The following is a 27,538-nucleotide window of genomic DNA, read 5'->3' on the forward strand; positions in this document are numbered from 1 at the left end:
TCAAGGGCCTTGTCTCAATGTTGATGTCTACTGACAGAACAAGGTGGTGGTTGCTGATGTTTGAGCTGGCGGTGGCTATTTCTTAAAATAAGAGAGCAAGAAAGTGTGCTGTGCTGTCTAGATTGACTCTTTCTTTCACGAAACATTTTACTGTTGCATGAGATGCTTTTTGATATCATTTTTACCCACAATAGAACTTCTTTCAAAATTGGAGTCAATTATCTCAAACTCTGCTAATGCTTTATAAATGAAGTTTTTGTAATATTCTAAATTCTTTGTTATCATTTCAACAATATTCCCAACATCTTCAGCAGAAGTAGATTCCATCTCAAGAAACTATTTTCTTTGTTCATCCATAAGAAGCAATTCTTCATCTGTTCAAGTTTTATCTGTTTTCTAAGCAGTAAATCTCAACAGCGGGCTTAAAATATTCAACAAACCATGTTTTACACAAAGTTACTATCATCCAGGCTTTGTTGATATATTTATAAAGCCCAGGCAGAGTAAATTCCATATAATTTTTAAAGGCCTTAGGGTTTTCAAAATGGTACATTAATGTTCACTTCAACTTAAAGTCATCAGCTACATTAGCCTTTAACAAGAGTGTCAGCCTGTTCTTTGAAGTTTTGAAGCCAGGAATTGACTTCTACCCAGTTAAGAAATTTCTAGGTGGCATTTACCTCCAATAAGAGGTTATTGCTTCTACATTAAAAATCTGTTACTTAGTGGTTTGGTGTAGTCATCTATAACAATTATTTAGCTAGATCTTCTAGATAACTTCCTGCAGCTTCTACATCAGCACTTGCTGCTTCGCTTTCCACTTTTATGTTGTGGAGGTAGTTCATTTTCTTTAATTTCTTGAATCAACTTCTGCTAGCTTCCAGATTTTCTTTTACAGCTTCATTACCTCTTTTAGCCTTCATAGAATTGAATAGAGAGGCAGGGCCTTGCTCTGGATTAGGCTTTGGCTTAGGGAAATATGGTGGCTGGTCTGATCTATCCAGACCAGTAAAATGATCTTTGTATAAGGCTGTTTTGCTTTTTTATCAATTGTGCTTTCACTGGAGTAGCACTTCAACATCTGTCAAGTACTCTTCCTTCATATTCACAACTTGGCTAACTGGTGCAAGAGGCCAAGGCTGTTAATATGCCCTCCTCACTAAGCTTAACTTTCTCTAAATTTTTGTTTAAAGTAAGAAAGGTGGCCGGGCGCGGTGGCTCAAGCCTGTAATCCCAGCACTTTGGGAGGCCGAGACGGGCGGATCACGAGGTCAGGCGATAGAGACCATCCTGGCTAACACGGTGAAACCCCGTCTCTACTAAAAAATACAAAAAAAAACTAGCCGGGCGAGGTGGCGGGCGCCTGTAGTCCCAGCTACTCGGGAGGCTGAGGCAGGAAAATGGCGTGAACCCGGGAGGCGGAGCTTACAGTGAGCCGAGATCCGGCCACTGCACTCCAGCCTGGGCGACAGAGCGAGACTCCGTCTCAAAAAAAAAAAAAAAAAAAAGAAAGGTGCAGCTCTGCTTTTCACTTGAACACTTGGAAGCCATTGTAGCATTATTAATTGTTCTAATATCAATATTGTTGTGTTTCAGGGAATAGAAAGACCGAAAACAGGGAGAAAGATCAGGGAGTGGCCTGTCAACAGAGCAGTCAGAATTCACACAACATTTATTGATTAAGTTTACTGTTTTGTATGAGAGTTGTGTGTGGTGCCCCAAAAGAATTATAATCCAAGTTCACAAATCAAAGACTACAGTATAATAATAACATAAAAATTTGAAATATTACATGAATTACAAAAATATGACACCAAGACACAAAGTGAGCACATGTGGTTGTAAAAATGACACTGATGGAAGACTTCCTTGATGGAGCATTGGCACGCACCTTCAATTTGTAAAAAAATACAGTATCTGGAAAATATAATAAAGTGCAATAAAATAAGATGTGCCTGTATGTCCATAAGTTAGGGAGAATGCTTGGTGTTTAGCCAGTTTGTTTTGTTCTACTTTAAAGTGGTGCACTACATTAAAGCATTCTAGGCATAACTGAGAATTAATTATTTTAGAAGCCACAAGTAAGTTAAATCATATGACATGGACTAAAGAGCACTTTAACATTAAACTGCTTCTAAAAAGACACATTATTATTAATGTCAAATCATTGGAATTGCTAGACTCAAAAGCGGAAAACACTTAAATTCATGAACACTAAACGCTAGTCCAAAGATAACTCAATATCTTTAATATTAATTAGAATTAGTTTTTAGAATGGCAAATTGATAGACTTATTTGAAGAAAATATCTTTGAATGAGATTATCTAGCATGTAACTGACTCAAGGTAACAAATTCAATTTGGAATGAGTGCCCCTGAAAAACATGATTTATACAAGAACTGTCAAAATACAGATTTATTATTTCACATTAACAATTTTTCCTTAGCACATATGCTTAATTTTCCTTGAGTTTAATTTAATGGAAACAAATGTTTGCCTTTGACAATTTCTACCTTAAATTTCATTTCAGGCACTTAATGGAACCAGCTATCTGTATTTATTTTCTATGAAGCAGATATAAATCTTCCTTATCTCACAAGTCTCAAGAAGGGCCAGCTATATTTTTGTTTGTATTTTAGATACATCATTTTATTTAATATTCTACTAACTTGTTCAGAGAACTTCAATAGTTGACTTAGAATCTCATATTACTTCCCTGATAAAACCTTTCTCAGTCTTCCCTAGCAAAATATTTTGCATACATTTCTGTGTTCCTACTTTGCCTTATGTGTTGCCTAGAATGCAAGTTGTTACACTTGATTGTAGTATCTTCTTTGCAATATTTTATGCCATAGACACTTGAATTCTTAAAAGGGAGGATTTGGTCATTATTAATTTTTTTTAAAGCTTCTTGTACTTGTCATTTTTAAGACCTGTGCCTAATATTTAAATCTCCTCTGTATGGTTTACCTATTTCTGAATAATAACTTTCTCCAAACATAGCAGGTAGAAATACAAAATATTTTCTATCTCATAGTTTCTTTGGATCAGTAATTTGTGTTTACCTGAATGGCTCTGCCTCTGGGTTTCAAATACAGTTGCAGTCAATATGTCAATCTGGAACCTAGTCCTCTGATGCTTTCCAGCTGGCCCACTCACAATGCACTTGGCAGGAAGTCTCTCAGTTTCCACCTGTGTCACCTGCCAAGAGGGTTACACGAATGGCCTGAAGACATGGCAGCTGCCTTTCCCCTGATTGAGTGATAGATAGAACAAGGAGGAATACACAGTGACTTTTATTATGTAGTTTGAGAGACACCATATTAATGTTATTAGGAGTCAGTCACTAAGTCCAGCACAAACACAAGGGAAGAGTGGGGTGGGTTTGGCTCCAACTTTGATGGGAGTGTGAAAAATTTATAATCACATTTTAAACAACCACACTCAATCTTCTATTGTAGATAAAATTGTTGCTCCTAAGGGTCATTTCAGGGCTTTTTAGTTTCAAATTTGTGTATGATTTCTTTCCTAATTATGCTTCATTAGGCAATGTGTAAACTTATGGATGCCTTTTATTAACAACTATGTTTCTTAGTGGATATAAAATATTTTATTACACTAAACTTCAGTTTACTTTTTTGTGATAAGCCCCATCCACAGGTCATGCATCTGTGTGTTCTGCATAAAACCAACTGGAGATCAAAAATATTTATAAAGATGAACAATATAACAATTAAAAATAATAAAAATTTAAAAAATAATACAGTAAATAACTAAGTAGCATTTATATTGTGTTAAGCATTTTAAGTAAACTAGAGATTATTTAAAGTATACAGGAGAATGTGCATAGATTATATGCAAATATTCCAACACTTTTTTTGAGGTACATGAGCATCCCTGGATTTTGGTAATTGTTGGGGGGTTCTGGAATCAATCCCTCATAGATACTGAGAGAAGACTATTATTGTATCACAGGCATTTTATAAGAATTTAATGAATTCGTGTTCATAAAATCTTTAACATTGTATCTGCTACATAGCAAGCAATTAATGAGCATTAAGGTTGGCCCTTATTGTTGTTATTATGATCATAAGCAGATGTAAAGAGCTTCCACCCTATGTTTTTCTCTGCTAAGATCCTGCCTAAAGTATTAGCATGTTTTCACTTACCAAAAAGGCAAAGGGAACATCAAGTTATGGAAAGTCCCAGCCTCTTCCCTTAGTGGCTGAATAAAAGTACAAAAGAAGAGAGCATCACACGGAGGCGTTGCACTTTGGCCAGTTTTCTTATACCACTAGAAAATAGCTTCCTTATTTTGTGATTTTCATTCTTTTCTTCATACGTATCCAAGATTTTTCTTTTGATGAATAAGAGAGGAGGAGAAGTTGGAAGTCCCCATAATGATCAGAGGATTTGCAGGACATTTAACATAATAGTATAAAATCTCAGGTAAAACGTGCTGACTTATTCATCCATAAGTGAATGAATAAACATAGTTTTACTAATATAAAAGAAACCTACCTTAATAATGTATAGTTTCATTCATTTTAATTAAATAAAATTTAATACCTGAATACACTAATTGGCTGAACCGGAAAAAAAAGAACAACAACAAAAAAAACAAACAGAATCTTGAGATGAAAAGTTATCTCACTGAATAATTGAGCAGTTATGCTATTTATTTCCAAAAAGTCTGCTTTAAACAAAATTATCAGAATAATTACTTTCTTCTATTGAGTCTTGCCAGGTTAGAGTTGTTTCTAGGAGAGAATAAGAGGATGGAGAACAGATCTATTGCTGTCATTTTCCTACTCCAACTTTTACTAGAGATAAAATTAAAATGGATGCTAAACTCTATTTTTCAAAGGAAAATTGTTCCCATTTATTAAATTTCCAGAAATATCCCAAATGTAATTTTTAGAAATGCTCTTTAAAATCCCGTGTTGTTAACTAATAAATAATTAAAGTATATAATGTTTGTCAAAAAGAGTAGTTAACACTCATCCCACAGAACCAAAGTTCTCTCCATTTCCTTTCTCTTTCTTTTGAACTGATTTTGACATAGGAGCTGGCATTTTCAACATTAGTGTCAACCGTTTTATTTAGATGCTTTATTCAGATTATACTTAAAGACACAGTGAAATCACAGGAAAATAGCACCTCAAATTATGTATCATTTTCCTGATAATTTTCCTCTGCAGTATCAGTAAAATATCACAGGCTTTTCCTATGAGTGACAGCCTAGACATATGAATATTGTCAAGTGAGCAAATAAAAATTTAATGAAGAAAGAGGAAAGTTGCACAAAGTTGACAAAACTGGCCAGGCGCTATGACTCATGCCTGTAATCCCAGCCAGCACTATCGGAGGCCGAGGAGGGCGGATCACGAGGTCAGAAGCATGAGACTAGCCTGACCAACATGCTGAAACCCATCTCTGCGAAAAACACAAAAATTAGCGGGGCGTGGTGGCGTGCGTTTATAATCCCAGTTACTCAGAAGGCCGAGGCAGGAGAATCACTTTAACCCGGGAAGCGAAGGTTGCAGTGAGCCAACATCGTGCCACTGCACTTCATTCTGGGCGAGAGAGCGAGGCTCCATCTCAAAACAACAACAACAACAACAACAATAGACAAAACTATATTTTCTAGTTAATTACTGAAAAGAAGTTTTAATTTTTATTTACGTTTTCAAAAAACACAAATCACGATATGGTTTTAATTCAGAATATAGATTTGGTACTGGTCTGCAATGCAAAATAAAAACATGAGGAAGCAAAGGGGGCTGGGTCAAAATGTCAAAATATTACAAGTAAATATGAATCATTTTTCTCACCTGATGATGTGAAACAATAGGTGCATTACTAGTGTGCACCTTTTTCCTTCCCTCCCCCATCTGACTTTCATTCCATACTCCAAGGTACCATTCAAAACCGCAAAACTAGACATTCAAAATCTATGTTCTGAGGCACACAGAAAGGAGTCTTTGTGGGAGACACATTTCAGAAGTTCTAGGGGCATTCTCTAAGATCCAACCTTAGTACTTTAGTGCCTCTTCAGAATCATAAGTTGTAAAGATTCTATTGCTAGAAAATTTTCAAAAATGTGTATTTTCTTCAATCTACTCTTTTCTGCACTAAGGGGATTTATAATGAACTTTGCTTTTAAAATAGTAGGATGGGAGTATTAGTGGAATGGAAGGATGAAATAAGGATGAGGCTATTAATTAGTTATGAATACATCCCATTAACTGATTTCCCCTTTAAATGGCTTGCTTGTCAGGACTAACTCTGATTTAATTCTGCTGACAATGAGTCATCAGAATAATCTGAAAGCTGTAAGTATTCTCTTGTTATATCATAGACATGATAGGAATTTTCAATTACAAACTAACCAGGAGAATAAACTTGAGAAACTAGGATAGAGGAAAACATATATATTTTAAGAAGATAAGAGAGTATCTGTACCAAGGAAGATGGTTAGAGTGTCCTAGATATTTGAAAGATTAATTTGGAAGTACTGAACCCAACTAGAGTAGTAAAAAAGTAAAATGAAATTCATTTCATGATTCAGCCCAGATCTCATCTGATATAAATTTCTGTTTAGAATTTAACCTTATTAACAGTATGAACAAGCTCTGTGATTATAATCACGTCTGACACAGTAATATTTTTTAAAAATTAATGTTGATGCATATTTCAAAAACACAATATAGGAGAGTAGATTTATTAATAATATAAATGCAACTGTTTGGAGCTCTTTAACATAGAAAGGTTTAAGTATATTTTAACCTTTGTATCAAAAGCAAGTGAGAAACTTCCTACATTACAAAACAAGTTAGGCAGTTAGATATTGGGGTGAATCTTTTAACTATCCACACAGATCAGAGAGTTGATAGATGTATTAAAACATAGTGATGAATTATCTGGGAGATCAGTCTCTGACAAACTTCAAAATATCAAATCTGATGAGTAATGTAGAAATTAATTTACCTAAGCAATGTGCTACACACAAACCTTACTGTGTCTTTAGGGCTGGGTTTAAGTGTAGGCTTTTGCATGTTTGTTATGATTTGAAACATATTACTAAATTTGAACTTCATTTTTCCATTTATTCATTAATTCTTTCAGAAAACACTTATTGTTTAATTTCAAATTATTAATGGTGGTTCTCATAAAGATGGCTTTTTTCCCCTGACTTTCATTAAGAACAAAGAAAGCTGAAAATATATTCCTAACCTTAACAACAAGAAAAAAGATATATAAAATTAAAATAATAAGTTTTATTAAAGCCATAATAAAGTTAAGATTACACTGTAATCAACTACTTTTAAATTGAAGGAGAGATAGATGCCACCAAAGAGAGGTGGATTGCAAGCACTACATTCCATAGCATAGTTAAGAAGATTTCATCTAAAGTGTTTTAAGCAACTATTGAGATAGTTTGAGTTACTGTAAGGATATAGTACCCTTGGGAGTTGCAAAATTAAGGCAAGTTTCCCCCTACTCCCCATATTTGCAGGCTCTTCTCCACAGATTCCACTGTCTGCTTCTAAGAAGTGTTGATGGCAGAGAGGAAAAATGAAAAAATTCTCCTAAGATTGGGACTGGGTAAGGGAGCAGTCACCACTACGGGAAGGACAAAAAAACCCTACTCAGAACATTATGACCTGAAGAAAAAGAAGGCTTAATCCTGATAAAAGGAAGCAAATACTAATGTCCTAACAGTATAGTTAAAGAACCATTTGCAGCCTGGACAAACATACTAAAAAAAAAAAAAAAAAATTACAACATGTGAGGAAAGGGCAGGAAAATGTACTGGGTGCAGACTATGAGAAACGTCCTAATGCTGCTAAAGGAGCGGGATCACTGAGAAAGTGACACACCAAAGGTCTGACAATCCAGGGTCTGCTTACATCAACAGAAGATACAAGGTATTCCAATACCCCCAACACACATTAGCAAACCTTGAATTGATTATTTTGCTGTAACAAAGTACCAGAGATTGGGTGGTTTAAACAATGAGAATTTGTTTTCTTGTATTTCTGGAGGCTAGATGTCCAAGATGAAGGTGTGAGTAGGTTTCTCCTGGGACCTCTCTCCTTTGGTTGCAGATAGCTGCCTTCTCTCTGTGTCCTCATACGTCTTTCCTTTTTGTGCATGCATTCTTGGTGTCTTTTTGGATGTCTAAATTTTCTCTTCTTATAAATACACCAGTTATATTGTAGTATGGCCCATTCTAACATCTTAAATTGAACTTAGTCACCTCTTGAAAGGCCTTTTCTCCTAATATAGTCACATTCTTGGTCCTAGGCATTAGGACATCAACATATGAATTTAATGGGGAGACACAATTCAACCCATGAAATATTCAAAAACTAGAGAAGTCAAACAGTAAAGAAATCTACCATTGAGCAAGGGGCAAGAGGTTGAAAAGAAACCTTCTATGAGACACAGGCAAATAGGAAAGTCAAAAGCTGAGATGGAAATAGGAATTGAAAAAATACCTCCAGCAACCCAGCCCATACACAAAGTGAAAGTTAACACTAGAGAAATCTTAAGTTAATAGTAAATGCAAAGAAAGTATCCATAGCCACAACACCTAAATTCAATGCACTACTGAACTGAAATACCTCAGCCCTTACTCATATACATTGAAGTCCTGGCAAAGAAGTGGCATGACAGTGTACCACTGTAAATAATATTTACTTAATTCTTGATTTTCCTACATACAATGTTACAAAATCAGATAAAGATTGTAAGGTCTAAAAATATAAAATCACACACACAAACACACACATTGCAAAGAGACAAAATGAACAAAAGTGACAGAGTTGGAAATGACTCAGATGTCACGAGTATCAGACAAAGAATGTAATACAACTGTGATTAATATCATTAAGGGATATATAAAGGAAAGTAGGCAATATGAATGCTCAGTTGAAGATTTCAGTAGAAATATGGAAATGATGAGAAAGTTTCAAATAGATATGCTATAAATAAAATAACAGAAAAGATACATGAAAAATGTTGCTATGGTCTGAATGTTTGTATCCCTGCTATATTCATGTGGTAAAGCCTAATTGCTAATTGAACAATATTTGGAGGTCAGGCCTTTGGGAGGTAATTAGAAAGGAAGTCTCATTAATAGGATTAGTGCCCTCATGAAAAGAGACATAGGAAAAATTAAAAAGATCTCTCTCTCTCTCTCTCTCTCTCTCTCTTTCTGAGCTATGTAAGAATAAGAAAGTAGACAGCCATCCATAAACCAGAAACAGTGCCACACTGAACATTGGACCTGCAGGCATCATGATTGTGAATTGCTAGGCCTCCATAACTATGAGGAATAAATGTTTGTGTTTACAATCACCAGTTCATTGTTTTCATCACAGTTTCCCAAACTAAGAAAAAATGCTTTTGTTGGAATTATTGGTAAATTTAACCCATCTGAAGAAATAATCTATGAACTTGTATATATGTCAAAATAAGTCAGACAAACAGAATTGTAAAGCAGTAAGTAAAAAACAAACAAATAAAACAGGCATCTAACAGCTGTGAGACAATAGCAAATAATCTCACACATGTGAAAGTGGAACCCCAAATAGAGAATAGAGAATGAACATATTGTAAGAAAAATTAGGAAAAAGTAACGACAAATATTTTATTTTTGCAAAAATAATGAAATGCTCCAAACCATGTATCCGAGAAATTTAGAGAATCACAAGTAGGATAAATACTTCATCTATAAAAACAGAAATAAAACTAAAAAACAAACAACTAAAACACAAACAAACAAAACTAACCAAGCATATACTATCCAAAACCATATAACTAATGATTAATAAGATTTTCTAAAGGAAGCCAGAGGTAAAAGACATGCTATAGACACAGGAAAAAAATTAGAATTACAGCTAACTTCTTGTAAGAAAATCTGCAAGCTAGAAGACAATGAAAGGCATTGTCAAAAATGAAGAAAAATCTACAAAATTAGAATTGTATACACAGCAAAAATATGTTTCAAAAATAAAATATAGAAAGTTTTAGACACACAGAAAATGAAAAGATTCATTATGATGAAAATTAGCCTAAGAGAAGTATTAATGGGCATAAGCTATATGTTAAAAAGAAGAAACTTCAACCTAGACAAATAAGTGAAGATGCAGGAGAAATGCTAGAGAAATAAAAGTAAATGAATTAATATTATTATCTTATTTTTAAAAACTTTAAAATTTAGTTGATTATGTTATATTTAAATAATATCAATGTTCTATGACTTATAGGAAAGTAAAATGTATGGCAATAATAAGACAATGGTTGGAAAAATGGAACTAGAAAGCTGTGGTTACAAGACTCCTACACTGCATTTGAAATGGTATAGCATTATATGATAAAAGAAGGAAAAATAAGTATAGAACAGACAGGGAATAGTAGAAAACAGCTAACAAGGAAGTATATTATAATTCAATCATATTAATAAGTGCATTAAAGGTTAATGAAATAAGCACATCAACTAAAATATATAGATACTGGAAAATGACAAGTAAGATGAGTTGTATGCCTTCTACAAAAAACTTGTTTAAATATAAAGACATAAATAAACACAACATAAAAGAATGGTAAAAGATAGACACCACTAACATTAATTCTAAGAAAAATGGATTTCTCTATAACCTTGTAGTACAATTTCTTCTGAAGTGTACCTCAGACAAGTACACTTTACAAGAAATAATATTATAAAATAAAGGGAGTATTGTATCATAAGAAAAAGATAAATTCACTAAGAAGATGTAACAACCCGTAATATTTACAGATTCAACAAGATTATTTATACATGAAGAAAAAGCGGTAAAATTGAATGAAGAAATAGGTAAATCTACATTTATCTAGTTGAAGACTTTCATGCTGCTCTCTCAGTAATCAATTTAGAACTACATACATTATCATGATATACAGAGAAGATTTGAATGACATTATCAATCAACTTCAGCTAATTGATATTAACAGCATAGCTCGATCCAAACAGCAGCAGGGTACACATTCTTTTCTAGTAAACATGGAATTTCTCCTAGATAGTCCTTATTCTCGGCCAAAAGCAAAACTTAAAAAAAATTCAGGAATTAAAATTTTGCAAAGTATGTGCTCAGATTATAGCAGAATTAACTTAAAAACAATTCCAAAAATATTTTTAAATTCTCTAAATATTTGAAAATTAAGTTTGAAAATGATCTATCAAAGAGGCAATATTGAAAATTGTAACTATGTCAAATTATGTAAAAATACAACAAATCAAAAATGGTGAGTTGCAAAAAAAAACTGTTCTCACAGAAAAATTTACAAGCATTAAATGCTTACATGAGTAGAGAAAAAAATCTCACCAACAATGACTGTGCTTCCACCGTAAGAAACTAATACAAGAAATAAAAATTAAACACAAAACAAGCAGAGAAAGGGGCATAATAAGGGTTAGAACAGGTGATAATGACATTGACAAGGAAGACAAGAAAGGAAATCAATGAAAGTTGGTTCTTTGAAATGAGGAATAAAATTGATAAACCTCTAGCCAGGTCAGAGCAAAATAAAAAGAGAGTAGACAAAATTTGCCAAAATCAGAGATGAAATAGAGGACATCAATCCAAATCCTAGAGACTAAAATGATAATGCTGATAGATTAAGTGTAATTTTATGCAATAAAATATAAAAATGTAAATTAAAGGAACAAATTTCATGACAGACACAGTCTACTAATGCTTACTTGAAAATTAATAAATAACTTGAGCAGCTCTAAATCTGTTTTTTCAAGTTTTTAGTTAAAAACCTTCCAATATATAAAGGATCCAATGATTTCACTAGTAAATTCAACCAAATATTTAAGGAAAAAAATGTACTAGATATATCTATTATAGCATTACAAATTAACCACAGATGTCTTAAAATAGTATGTATATCTCCTAGTTTCTGTGGTTTAGGAATCTGGTTGTGGCTTATATAGCTGGGTCCTCCAGTTTTGGGTCTCTCAGGTATTGATAGTCACTTAAGGCCTTACTGGGAAAGATCTCATTCCTCACTCGCACAAGTGGTTGTTTGCAGGAACCAATTCCTGTATACTGTTAGATTGAGCCTCAGTTCCTCATGACTAATTGCCAGGAGAACTTTCTCTCCATTCCTTGCTCTGTAGACCACTTCACAGAGCATCTCACAACATAACATCTTGACTCATCAGAGTAAACAAGAGAGGGTGTATGAGAGAGAGTAATCTAGCAAGATAAAGTCACATCCTGTTACATTCTAATCTCAGAAGTGAAGTCCTATCACCTTTATCATATTCTATTCATTAAAGCCAGGGATTAATTTCACTCCAAAATCAAGGAAAGGAGGTTACACAAGGCCATAAATGCCAGGAGGTGGGGATCAACAAAGGTCAGCCTAGCAAGCTATCTACCACAGGTATAATATAGATTCTTTATATAATTTTCAAACAAGAGAAAAGAAGAGAATATATCCAAATGTTTGATGAAGTTAGGGATACTCTGGTACTATGCAGCTGGAAACCATCATTCTTAGCAAAGTATCACAAGAACAGAAAACCAAACACCGCATGTTCTCACTCATAGGTGGGAATTGAACAATGACATCACTTGGACTCAGGAAGAGGAACATCACACATCGGGGCCTATCATGGCGAGGGGGGAGGGGGGAGGGATTGCATTGGGAGTTATACCTGATATAAATGACGAATTGATGGGTGCTGACGAGTTGATGGGTGCAGCACACCAACATGGCACAGGTATACATATGTAATAAACCTGCACGTTATGCACATGTACCCTAGAACTTAAAGTATAATAATAATAAAAAAAGACAATCATTTCAGAAAACAAAAACACTAAATTAAGACAAATATCTTTCATGATTACAGACACAATGATCCTCAATTATATAAAGCAACTCAAATTAACCAGTATTTAAAAAGGTAACTCATCAAAAACAAGGATGATTTATTTGGAGAATGCAAAGTATTTGACATTCAAAGATTGATCACTGAGATGCATCATTTTTTAAACAAGAAAAGGATATGATAATGTTTAGTAGTCATTTAAAGCCTTTGGCAAAATTCAGTATCTATTCATGATTATGAAAAGTGACGATTTAGGAACCCAGATAAAATACTTCAACCTGGTAATAGACAGCTATGAAATAATAAATTACATTTGTAACCACACTTTTCAGTGAAAAGCAAAATCCATACACATACACAAAATGATAAATTGGACTTAATTAAAATTACAAACTTCTGCAAAAAATAAAAAAAGACTGCGAAGTTTTTGAAGTGACTGGTGTGTTAACTAGCATGATTTAGATATTACACATTGTATTCATAAATAATAATGTCACTTAGTACCCCATATATTATACAATTATCAATTGTCAATTTAAAATTTAAAAAAGGAAAAAAGTGGCACAAACTAGAGAAAAATAATTGGAATGCAAATTCCTGAACAAAGTCCTATAGAGGTTTTAACTTCTTACTTCAATTGGTAAGATTCATGGAAGGTCAAATATTTTCACTAATTTAAATATAGCTTATGTCTAAAACATGCAGTCTCAAAAGGACTGGTAGATATGGTAGCCAGAAATTGAAAGTCACTGTTCTGAATTACAATTCTCTTCACTTGAGATGTGTGAATCCATTTTGGCCTTCAGTATTTCTAAACATGAGAACAATTCCAGACATTTAAAAAGAATATCTTAAGAAAAAAAAAAAAAAAAGAAAAGATAAAGTGATGCGATGGAAAATCCAAGTTATTTGGTTCTGATGTTTGATAGACATCCTTTTTTATAATCTTACTCAGATGTAATATGCTGTTCCACATGTAACTCAAATGTACGCTTTAGATTCTAGATTTGCAGGACTTGAACTTTCATATCTGCAAAAAAATTCTTCTCAAGGATTTACACATCTGATAGTCAAATCTAACTGATTTCTATTTGTTCTTGAATTAACATTCTCTAGAGTGCTGTGTATTTGCTTCTTTTCCTATACTTGAACATCTACCCACTTAGGATAAATCTTTTCCTTGATCCTGTCTCCTACTACTAATAAGCATACGTGCTAGGTATATCGAGTTAAGTTTTTAATAATATCAACAACAGTGAGTGGATATATATCATCAATATAAACTGTAATTCATTATGAAATGTCTTTTTTTCTTAACAATGCCCTCATCTGCTGCCATAGTTTTCAGTTTTTGTTCCCCAAAACTCACGTTGAAATTTGATCAACAGAGTTGGTGTTTGAGTGAGAGGTGTTTGGGTCGTGGGGGCAGTTCCCTCATGAATAGATTAATGGCCTCCCTAGGTGTGGGTGAGTGAGCTCTTGCTTTATTATTTCCCTCCAGAGCTGATTGATAAAAATAGCTGATTGTTAAAAACCTTCTCTCCCTTTCTTCTTTCTCGCCATGGGATCTCTCCTCACTGGCTCCCCTTCACGTTTCACTGTGACTGGAAGTAGCATGAGGACCTCACCAGAAGCAGACGGTAGGGCCCTGCTTCTTGGACAGCCTGCAGAACTGTTAGTGAGGTACGGGTCTTTTCTTTATAAACGATCTAACCTCAAGTATTCCTTTATGGCAACACAAACGCACTATGACACTTGCATCTGCCATCTAGGTCTCCAGGTTCATGACAAATCTATGCCTTTCATTTTTCTCTTTCTTCCTCCTTTCTCCCCTTCTTCCAAATTTCTACTTACTGTGATTTTATTTTCTTTCTTTAAAAAAAGTTCTGTCTTGTCAGTATCACTTTATTTTTTATTTTTTAACTTTTATTTTAAGTTCATGGGTACAAGTGCAAGTTTATTACATAGGTAAACTTGTATTAGAGAGTTTGTTCTACAGATTATTTCATCAACCAGGGATTAAGCCTAGGACTCATTAGTTGTTTTTTCTGATCCTCTCCCTTCCCCCACCACCACTCTTTGAAAGACCCTAGTGTTTGTTGTTCCCCTCTATGTGTCCATGTGTTCTCGTCATTTAGCTCCCACTTATAGGTGAGAACATGTGGTATTTAATTTTCTGCTCCTGCGTTAGTTTGCTAAGCATAATGGCCTCCAACTCCATCCATGTTCCTGCAAAGGACGTGATCTTGTTCTTTTTCTATGGCTGCATAGCCTTCCATGGTGTATATGAACCATATTTTCACTTTTTTTTTTTTTTTTTTTTTTTTGAGATGGAGTCTCGCTGTGTCGCCCAGGCTGGAGTGCAGTGGCGCGATCTCGGCTCACTGCAAGCTCCGCCTCCCAGGTTCACGCCATTCTCCCACCTCAGCCTCAGAGTAGCTGGGACTACAGGCGCCCGCCACCACGCCCGGCTAGTTTTTTTGTATTTTTAGTAGAGACGGGATTTCACCATGTTAGCCAGGATGGTCTTGATCTCCTGACCTCGTGATCCACCCGCCTCGGCCTCCCAAAGTGCTGGGATTACAGGCTTGAGCCACCGCGCCCGGCCTTCACATTTTTTTTTAACAGGTGGCTTCCACTACCTCAATTTTTCTACCTCAATTTTTCTATCATTTACATACCCCAGTCATTTAAACTCTTGGCCTATGCTCTTGAATTTTCTTCTGCATGGGTCACTTTGACCTCTGTCACCTGCACGACACACTGTCAGAGAACAAAGGTTTTCATGTGAATGATATTTTCTTAGCAAGATACCCTAGCCACGATTTTAAGTTGTATTCATACATTTTATTGCTTTATTTTCCCCCACAACATTTCTTATCTAATATATGTATACATTATTTATTTTGTCTATTTTCTCTCTTTCTCCTATACTAAACTGTAAACTGAATGGATATTGAGTTTTGAATTTAGTTCAAGTGCTTTTTTATTTTAAACGATTTGAGGGCCAGATGTTGCTCCTACATCCACAAATTTAACATTTACATGTAACAGATGTCTATCATGTATGGCTTCCCTGCATTACTTTTCTAAAACAAAATTTAGTATTGGAAAGTAATAAACATAAAAACACGTTATGTGTGAATAGCTTAGTCAAAATACATTTTGAAAACATGAAGACAGACTGTGCTGATCTACATCACTGAAGCTTGGTACTGGTAAAATTTTAAAAATTTCGAAAGAAAACCGAATACATAGAGTTAAATGTCAATATATTCATATGATTTTATATATTCATTTGCATAAGTACTGGAATGTAAACTGCCTAATTCATAGTCTGTAATTTTTCAGCATCACATTATTTTTCTCTTTGAAATTGGCTTAAACTCAAACAGTTTAGCCCTTAGAAAAAGCAAGCAGATGGCATTTATCGCTTTAAGAATGTATTTAATTCAGTTAATTATGGCTTACAGGTTAGATGTTTTTCAATAACTCGTCTTTTCAATTTCCACTATATAATCAAGCTAATGAGACTGAAATAATGGTTAATTTGGTTGTGATCCAGTGGAACATAATAACAAGATTTAAGTAAGTGTTATATAACTTATTCTAAAGGTGATTTGGATTGTTTTATCTAATGAAATCTGTTTACATGTAATACCTATGATTTCAATAAATGTTCTTAAAATTAAAAATTAATTGATAATAGATGATTATTGAGAGCTCACAACCTACTAGGTAATCACCATTTAAAGTGCCAGGGATTCAGTGGCATATAAGACAAAGTTTACCTTCTCATGGAAAAGGATTCTCTTTTTTGGGAGAAAGATCAATGAATCATTACATAGATGATTAAAAATAAGATTTACTAAGCCATAAGTCATGTTTATCTTATAATTATTATAATCCCAAAAAGTGAAGTACTTTAAGACTTTTGATTGCTATAGTAATTATGTGTGAAAAACTCTGGAATAGAAATTAAAGCTGGGCACAGTGGCTCATGCCTGTAATCCCAGCAATTTGCAAGGCTGGGGCAGGTGGATCACCTGAGGTCAAGAGTTCGAGACCAGCCTGACCAACATGGAGAAACTCTGTCTCTATTAAAAATACAAAATTAGCCAGGCATGTTTGGCACATGCCTGTAATCCCAGCTACTCAGGAGGCTGAGGCAGGAGAATTGCTTGAACCCAGGAGGCAGAGGTTGTGGTGAGCCAAGATGGTGCCATTGCACTCCAGCCTGGGCAACAAGAGTGAAACTCTGTCTCAAAAACAAATAACAACAACAACAAAAAGAAAGGAAGAAAAGGGGAAAAAGAAAGAAAGAAGAAAGAAAGAAAGAAGAAAGAAAGAAAGAAAGAAAGAAGAAAGAAAGAAGAAAGAAAGAAGAAAGAAGAAAGAAAGAAAGAAGGAAGGAAGGAAGGAAGGAGAGAGAGAGAGAGAAAGAAAAGAAAGAAAGAAAGAAAGAAAGAAAGAAAGAAAGAAAGAAAGAAAGAAAGAAAGACAAAGAAAGAAAAGAAATTTGAGCAGCAGAGGGAGGTCACCTCTGGTACTGCGTAAGTTGAAATAGATTTTAACAATATCCTCATAGAAATAGAAAGTGACACAGAGGATACTAGAGGCTGTGAAAGGTAAGGAGAAGAAGGACTAGGGAGAGATTTGTTAAAGGATGTAAAATTACAGCCAGATATGAGGAATAAGTTCTAGTGTTCTATAGCACTATAGGATGACAATAGTTAACAATATTATATAGTTTTAAATAGCTAGAAGGAGGAGATTGAATGTTCCCAACACAAACAAATGATAAATGTTTGTGATGATGATTATCTTAATTATTCTGATCTAATCACTACATATCAAAACATCACTATGTACTCAATATATACAATTATTATGTGTCAATTAAAAATAAAAGAAAATTTATAGAAAATAAAATCATAAATTTCAGTGATTTGTGACTCATAAATAATATATTAATTTATAAAATAGTACACACAAGTAAGGAAAAAGTTAACAGATTTTACTGAAACTTATGATTTCTACCTGAATATTAAATTTAATTTTTGGTTTTTACAAAATATACATTGAATACCTTCTGTATCAGGTCTTCTGCCAGTTGCTTCGATGACGAGTTTGAACAAGACAATCACTTTGCCTGTTTCCTTAAGAAAAAAATTATAAAAATTACATTTGTTCTGAGTGTACAAAGTAGAAAAAAGAAGAGACTTATAGGTGTGTGTAAGACAGGGAGCTAACTCAATCTAGAAAACAACTTTCATTAAAAAATGACCTTTAAGTGAAGGTGACAATGAAGACTAGGGAAAAAGTAAACTAAGTACAGTGTAGGGAAGAATAATGCTGTCAGAAGATTCTAAAATAAAAAAAGAAGAGACAAATGAAAGAGGGAAAAAAAGGCCAGCATAGCTAGCACATAAAAATGATGATGAATTAGATGATTTAAGAGAAGAGTCCAATTATAATGCCGTGTTAGACATTTTGTAAGTATTGCATTGTAAAAACAGGGAGACATGGATGTTTTTTAAACTAAGAAATTTCATGACTAGATTTATATTTGATTAAACAATTTTATAGCATTATGGAGAAAACATATAAAGGATAGCATACTTGAAGGGAGAGTATTTGAGGTTGCAGCATGAATGTAGCCTTGGGTTCTGGCAGAAGTGATGAAAGGTAGAAACAAAAAACAATCTTGGATTTACTAAGATTGATTTTGAATATGCTATGGGAAAAGGAGGAATCAAGTATAGTTCATAGGCTTTTGACTTGAACAACCAAATAGTGGTTTACTTCATAGAAATTTGTAAAGAAGAAAACATGATTGGAATGTTGAAGCGAATTACTATGCTTTGGACATTCTAAGTAGTACATATATGACACCGATTTAAAATATTGCTCAAACGATTGGATGCAGAGTTCAACAGAGAGCTTTCTATAGGACACAAGAAAGTCATAGACTGGTTGAGTTACCAAAATAAGAGCATATAATGAACAGATCAGTATCTCAGGATAAAGATGTAAAAATCTTTATTGTTTACACTGTTGATGGGAGTGTAAATGAGTTCAGTCATTATGGAAGACAGTGTCGCAATTCCTCAAATACCTAACGAGAGAAATACCATTCAACCCAGCAATCCCATTAGTGGGTATATACCCAAAGAAACAGAAGTCATTCTATTTTAACAGCACATGCATGTGTATGCTCATTGCAACGCTATTCACAATAGCAAAGACATGGAATCAACTTTAATGTCCATCAATGATAGACTGGACAAAGAAAATGTGGTCCATATACACCATGAAATACTATGCGGCCATAAAAATGAGTGAGATCATATCCTTTTCAGGGACATGCATGGAACTGGTGGCCATTATCCTTCACAAACTAACAAAGGAACCTAAAGCCAAATACTGTATGCTCACACTTATAAGTGGGAGCTTAATGATGAAACCACATGGACACAAATAGGGGGGGCCTTTTAGAGGGTGAAGGTTGGGAGGAGGGAGTGGATGAGGCAAAATAAGTAATGGGTCCTAGGCTTAACACCTGGTTGATGAAATAATCTGTGCATCAAATCCCCATGATATGAGTTTACCTATGTAACAAGCCTGAACTGCTAACCCTAAACTTACAAAATAAAAGCTAAGCTAACAACAACAACAACAACAAAGAAGAAGAAAAACAGGGCAGTGAATCATTGGCCAGAGAGGAAATTTAGAGGGTGTGGTATCCTGGCAGATTTATACATTGGCAGGATAAATTACCATTTTTATTAAATGATATTGAGACATCTAATGGTTAAAAATGATCCTCATTGGGAAATATAGAGATAACAACTTTTTGTATGTAAGAGAGGTGTACCAAAATGGAGTGATTTAAAGTTAATTCAAGTTGTGAAGATAAAAAAATTAGAGTGTAGGCCAGGAGCTCACATCTGTAATCCCAGCACTTTGGGAGGCCGAGGTGGGCGGATCACCTGAGGTCAGGAGTTCGAGACCAGCCTGATCAACATGGTGAAACCCCATCTCTACTAAAAATACAAAAATCAGCTGGGCATAGTGGTGGGCACTTGTAATCCCAGCTACTCTGGAAGCTAAGGGAGGAGAATCGCTTGAACCTGAGAGGCGGAGGTTGCAGTGAGCTGCGATCGCGCCATTGCACTCCAGCCTGAGCGACAAAGTGAGATACCATCTCAAAAGATAAATAAATAAATAAATAAATTGGGAGTGTAAACAACACTTCAAAAATTAAACTGTGAAGGGGAGAAGAAAGGAAAGCAAAGTAATGCATATAAAATAAAGTAGTAAAATGTAAGGCAGATAAATTGGGTTATATTTTGGATCATGCATTGATTTAAGTCTAAAATTTAAATCAAGTTTCACTGAATATCATGTGAGTCACTTTATTTGATACGAACTTGAGTTTTATGTAATATAAATGATGACAAAAATGTCCCCTCCTTAAAGAATATTTTGAAAAATAATTAGATAGGAAAAAATAATATATACTGCTGGAAGTACGTGTAAATGCTGACTGAGAAAAAGCAAAGAAACAAAAAAAAAAATGCCAGGAAGGCCTAACCTAGTGACACCTTCACACAAAGAAAGTTTTGTTTGTTTGTTTGCTTGTTTTTCCAAATGGAAACTGAAAGCAGAAAGGTTGGCCTAGAATCAAGAATTGAATAATATTTATTAAGCACTTATTGCAAGCAAAAAAATGACTACAGAAGTCAGGCGTAAGAATCTTTGAAAAGGCATTATTTGCCATAAAAATCTAGTAGCTTTCTTGAGAACACTGACAAGTATATAGACAATTTTCAATACCTTTGAAATTTTCAGTATCTTGTGTGTGGATCAGCCCATTATAAAAACACAAGTCATCTTCTTTACAAACAAACTCCTGCTTTTTTAAACATGTATTATGCGAATTTGTACTGCAAAACCAAGCTTCCTTCTTAGGGATATATATTTCCTAAGTATATGTATTAATCAAGATTTTCCAGAGAAATACGCAAAACCAACAGGGTATCTATGTGTATGTGTGCATGTATGTATGCTTGTATATGTATATGCATAGAGACAGACCATATATGTGTCTGTCTCTATTTATATTACATTTTTTTACAAATATAAAATATAAATATATATAATCTTTCCATACATACAAACACACACATCTCTCTCTCTATAGAGGGTATAACAGCAGGCTAGAAACCTAGGGAAGAGTTACAGTCTGAATACAAAAGCATTCTGCTGGCAGGATTTCTTCTTGCTTTGGGGAGTTCAGGCTTTGTTCTCTGAAGGCCTTCACCAAGTAGACTAGGCCTATCCTTATTATGTAGAATAATATGCTTTATTAGGAGTCCACAGGTTTAAATGCTAATCTCATCTAAAAAACATCTTCACAGAAACAGCCAGATTAATGTGTAACAACATATCTGTATACCATAGTTTAGCCAATTGACACACAAAATTAATCATCATAATATAATACATATTTTCTTATAAAATTTTATTGTAAGATTTATTTTAGATTTCAACAAGATTGTGACTCTTCTTTCAGTGTTATATAGTCTGATTTTTCAATGAAAGATAAATTCATAGTATTATACAATATTTATGTTTTTCTTCCTCTAATACTATTCACTGAAAGCACTTGCATCCTTTCAAAAAAGTTAATTAACCAACATTACCATACATCAACACAAGTTGAATAAAGCTATTTATCTTTTTAAACTGATATAGACGTTATTATAAATTGAAACAGGCTCTATTCCTAATGGAAGATAAGGAATTCAGTGTAAGCACTGTAATTAACTTAGCTGCACTTAGGGAAGTAACTGAAAATATATGAAATGAGACGCTATTAAGCACAGATAGTGTGAAAGTCTTATAACGTCTGTTAGTTAAGCCTTCAATATAGATTAGATTTTTGTGAGACTAGGTAAGTATTTCTTGCATAGCTAGTTTGAGGCTATTTGCTGTCATCTACACATTTAAGGTCAAGAATTGCAGCTGTGATGTAACTGATTTCTTCTGACTTCAGCAAAATAGCATGAAATAGCTCAATAAACACATTGACTCTCATTCAGCAGTGTATTCTAAGATAAAACCATCTCGTGTTGGACTTAAATTTGTGTCTGATATTCTAGATTGGCTTCCTCTGTACTACACAATGAAGAATTCATAGGGATATAAAATCAGTGTGCTAATCAGTAAGCATTTTTAAAACAAAAAATAATATGAACCATAAAGACTAAAAGACAAACTGTTTATGTCTATCACTTAATTTTTAGAGCTATTTTCTTTACGACAATAGCAGTATGGATAATTATTATAGCATAACTTCTATAATATACTTTTTAAAACTGAATGGAATCTATTTTTTAGTGTTTGGAGAAATTCAGATAATAAAGTGACATATAATATGGTTAATGATTTTTTATATTAATTCTGCCTTAAAAGATATTACAAAGCAGTCAGAGTCCATAAACAACAGATATTTGCAGGGAAATGGAAAAGAGTGCTTTTGTGGTGTAAAGCATTCTCATTTAAATTTATTATCTGTGATAACAAATACTATTTAAAATACATTATACATATGATAATTCCCAGAGTTCATAACTTCATTATGTACAAGGTTCAATTTACTAAGAAATGAGAAATGTCATTTGGACTATACCATTCCGAGTGAAATACTTGCGGCAGGCAAAACTAAGTAATCATAATCAAATTTCAGTCTTTGTTCATTTAGAGGACAATTGATATACATCTACTGCTATGGTCTGAATATATTACCCAACCTCATGCGCTGGAAACTTAATTACCGTTGCAACATTGTTCAGAGGTGGAGTCTATTGTAAGGATAGCTCCGCCCTCATGACTGGATTAAGGCTGGAATAAAAGGGCTTGCTGGACTGGGTTCTCTCCTCTTCCACCACGTGAGGACACAGTGTTGATCCTCTCTGGAAGATACATAATAAGGTGCCATCTGACAACCAGAGACAAGCGTGGTCTATTAATCTTGGACTTCCAGCATCCAGGACTCTAAGAAATAAAAATATATTTATTTATAAAGTACCCAGTCTCAGGTATTGTGTTATAGCAGCATAAAACAGGCTAAGACACAAACCTATTAGTTTTCTTTCTGTAAATGAATTATTAATATCAACACCAAGTTATAAAACTTGGATATCATGACTTATTCTTACTTTACGGAGCTCATGATTAAATATTAGATGACTGAAATACAGACATGCTCTCAAAAAGCATGTATCAAATTTCTGGAAATATTTTTACCAACCCATCTACACTTATAATATAGAAAAAAAGTAAAGCATATGAAGCGTTTTTTTGATAATAGTCCTTATGCTTGAAATGCAGTGTCCTATGACTTATACACATAAGGTAATGATGAGATTGAACAGGATGTTCACTCAACCTCTATGAACTTGGAACCAAGCATAGGTAATATATTGCAGATTCCTCATAGCATAGTTAGACTAAGCCACACAATATTTTTTTTTAATACATGTGATTCAGTAGGTTAATCTAGCTAGAAGTTTAATTTTTCAGGTTAATTTCTCATGTAAACATAGGTTGTGAAATTGGGGAACAAAATGTCAGCAACAATGACAGGGCCCTTAAATTTCCTAAAATTTTCCCAAGACATAAAAAGATATTTAATTTTTCTCCAAAATTCTCTTAAGATCATTATGACAACAGTTTATAAATAAAGTTTACTGATAGCTGTGGTGTTAAAATGAAAATTATAAATTATATGTTGTGTGTGCGTGTGTGCGTGTGTGTGCGTGTCTAGAATCTAATATGGCATAGCATATATTGTCATGTATCAACTGCTCAAATTTTGACTAACAGATGCTTTCAAATACAATCTGTTATTTACTGTTTTTGCCTTTTCTAATTATTCTCTCTTTATATGGTAGCATATCTATTTCATTAGTCTGTTTTGTTTAACAACCTTTATATTGTGATATAAATGTACTCCCAAATTGTTATACAAAAGAATCTGAATAAAGGATCAATTCACAGAAAAGGAGTTGATGATGTGTTTGCCAAGCTGCCTTGAGCCATGAATATATTATAATCATTTTCTATATAATTTCTCTAATAATAATAATCAGTGACAGATTTTTAACATAGAAACTGGAACTTTGAAGTAAAGAATAACAAAAAAATTATTCCTCTATTAAGCATTTTTTTGGTTTTCACTAGTGTAATGCACACATTGTACATACAAACAGACAAGCATATATGCACATGCCCATACACACACACACACACAAACACAAATATACACTCATCTTCTTTCCCATGTAGTTCAGGCAAATGATCAGAGGGGAAAACCGTGAACTTCATAGATCTTGGGGGTCTCCAGAGAAACAGAACCAACAGGACAGATAGGTAGGTAGATAAATACATACATACATAATTGTATAGATACACACATTGACTGCTACATAGATACATAAATATACCTATACATCTATCTACACACACATATTTATCTAAATGATTTTAAGGAAGAGCCCATGGAGTCTGACAAACATGAATGCTGTAGGACAAGCTAATAGAATGGAAATCTAGCCAAGTTGACACATAAAATTATCAATATGTATAATAAATTATTGCTGTTGCTAACATCTTTGCTTACTTTGTTGATATTTGCATGTATAAAGATTTTCTGTGAGTAATGAATATCAGCAGCTACTCTGGATGATTTTTACCTGTCTCCTTAGGTCCTCCCCAGGACTACCAAAAGAGAAGTTGATGTACTTCAAATGACATATATTTTAAGTCAGATCCTGTCAAACATAAATCACAAAATTTGATGAAATATATTTAGTTGCATTCAGGCATTTTTAGCAAACATAGCTGATATTTTTATATAAATAAATATATATTAATTATATGAATACTGTCATGTGGAAAGAGAGGTGATGCCTCCTCCATCAAAGGACAGTTGAGCAAAATTCTTTCTCCAGTGTGACTAAGCATAGTTCATCAAACTCTGAAAAACTTTTACAGAGTCATTAAATCACTCAGTGCTAAGGCAAGATGCAAGTGCAGCGAAGACTGACCAAATTTTCTGGTACTTTCTCCTTATAACACTGGGAATATACAGCAGATCTCCATGGACAATGTTCACACCTATCCATGCTTCCTCTAATATATTCCCTAAACTCTTGTTTTATCTAAACAAAAAGCAAACCACATGACATATAAGCACTAATAGAGTTTAGCCAGAAATTAATTCCCCAGTTTATCCTGAAAAACAATATTTCTGATTTTCTGTATACCAGTCACATGGCCTTCTTCCATAGCAGTGTAGCTGTTGTTCTTCTTCCAAATGTGGTGATTTTCCTCTACCTGAGATCCTCTTACCTCCCTATTATCATCTAATTATTGGTATTTTTAAAATTTAATTTTTAACATTAATTTCTACAGAATCCCTGGACTTCCTAACTAGATGAAACCTCTTATTACATTTTCTTATATCCCTGTTGTTTGTAGCATTATTTACAATTGTAGTTTCAAATTAATTTGTGTGATTATTTTAGTATTCTTTTTCTTCCAACAGACTACAAGTTTCAGAAGGGATCTTCCTTACAACTTTATACTTAAACATCCATGTTTAATGTAGTGTCTCAGACAACCAAAACAATATTTGGAAATGGTTAATATTCAAAGCTTATTTGTCAAATGACAAGACAAATACAGTGTAGAAAATTCAAAGAAAAGAAGGCCTCCAGAATAAAGTAACAAATTATTTTTTTCTAATATATCAAGATAACGCTTAAACATTCCAATTGAAAGTACTGATATGTGAAAATATTTACACGCCTGTGTTTAATATTTATAGTAAGCTATAAGCTCTGTGTACATGTGAATTTTGCCATTTAAAAATGTAGGTATGTGTATGTGTATATGTCTATGTAAATACATTTTGTGTGTATGTGTGATACATGTATCCTTAAGATAACAGTTTCAATAATAGAGCACATTTTAAATTTCATATAATTAAATAGTTCATTCTCCAATATTTATGCTGAAATTTTTTATATAAACTTAGGGTTAAAATTACTTCCAAAATTGTACAATAGTACTCAAAGTGAAGGCACTCAATTGAAAATTACAGCCAAGTTTCTGGTGTTTATAATGTTTAGATAAAACAATCCCCAAATATAACTCTACCTTTAAAAGGTAAGTTCCTATTTGGTTATATCATTTAATACAATGCTAAGATTGTCTTATCATTTCTCTCTCTGATAGTATAAAGTTCATCTTCCATATCATACAGTTGCTTTCCGTTTGCCTTAGAATCATGCTTGGAAAAGAAACTCTGATTGGCATTATTACCATTGCTTCATCCCTGACTTATCTTTTTATTTAACAAACATATTTTTCAAAATCTCTCAAAGAGAACCAAATTATCCCTAGTCCTTTTTAAAACTGATTTTCTTTCCAGAAACCTAGAAAGAAAGCTTTCTTTCTAGAAAGCTTTCATTTCTTTCCAATTTTGATGCAAATATAACTAAGCTTGCTTTCTACTGCTGCTGTATCGAAGTACCAAAACTTGGCAGCTTACAATGCCCACTTACTGTCAAACAGTTGATGTATGAGAGAAGTCTTGCTCAGCATACCTGGATTCTTCTGTATCATCCTCAGCTGTATTTCTCATCTGAAACTCAGGGTCTTCTTTCAAGCTCACTTTTGAAATCAGTGATAATTAAGTTTTTTGAAATTGCAGGAATGAGGATCGAAAGCTTTAGTAGATGGCACCTCATTCCAAGTCAATTTCAATGTGTTAAATCTTTTTCATGCTTTAAATCTACTTCTTCTTCAGCTCCCACTCTGCTTTTTAGTGATCATGTGATTACACTAGATTCACCAGAACATCCAAGATAACCTCCCCATTTTAAGCACAACCAACTAGTAATCTTTTTTTTCCCCACCTACAACATCCCTTTTACCATGTGAAATAACATTCATGTGAGTAACACCAGGTGGTGGAAATGATGGGAGTGAATCTCCTGCCTACTGTATTCCTAATTATAGTTACTTCCTTGGCTTATATGAATATCTATATACTCCCTAAATAAGAAGAAAATTCCCTTGATTACGTCTTCGGGTCTCCATTTCTGTTCTTATAGTTGCCCAATATCTACCTACAATTATGCTTAATATACCAGAGGACTTAGCAATTCTCAACTGTTAACAACTACATATCTATTGAAGGAGATAACAACTATTTCAAATCTGAGCACAGGCTAAATTAGTTAATCCTTAAGATTCTTCTACATTATATCATAACCTGTAAAGAGATGTTATCCAATTTTCTAAAACTCCACAATTTTCATAACCCAGGAATGCAATGAAGAATTCATAATGTTTTAAGGAATGAATGATGGGATCATAAAAAAGGAGAAAATAAATTTTACTTAAAGAAAATAGAGGAGTACATTTCTGGTGTTCTCTATTATTCTGTGAACATCACTGAATTTATGTAAGATACATAGCAAAAGACAGTAGGATAGAGTGGAGGCCTATGCTTTCTGCAAAGTAAATTTACTGTTTTGGTGAATTATTTTAAAAGGAAACCACCTAAAC

Source organism: Trachypithecus francoisi, unplaced genomic scaffold, assembly GCF_009764315.1.
Source record: "Trachypithecus francoisi isolate TF-2019V2 unplaced genomic scaffold, Tfra_2.0 Lachesis_group3, whole genome shotgun sequence".
Classification (NCBI taxonomy): domain Eukaryota; kingdom Metazoa; phylum Chordata; class Mammalia; order Primates; family Cercopithecidae; genus Trachypithecus; species Trachypithecus francoisi.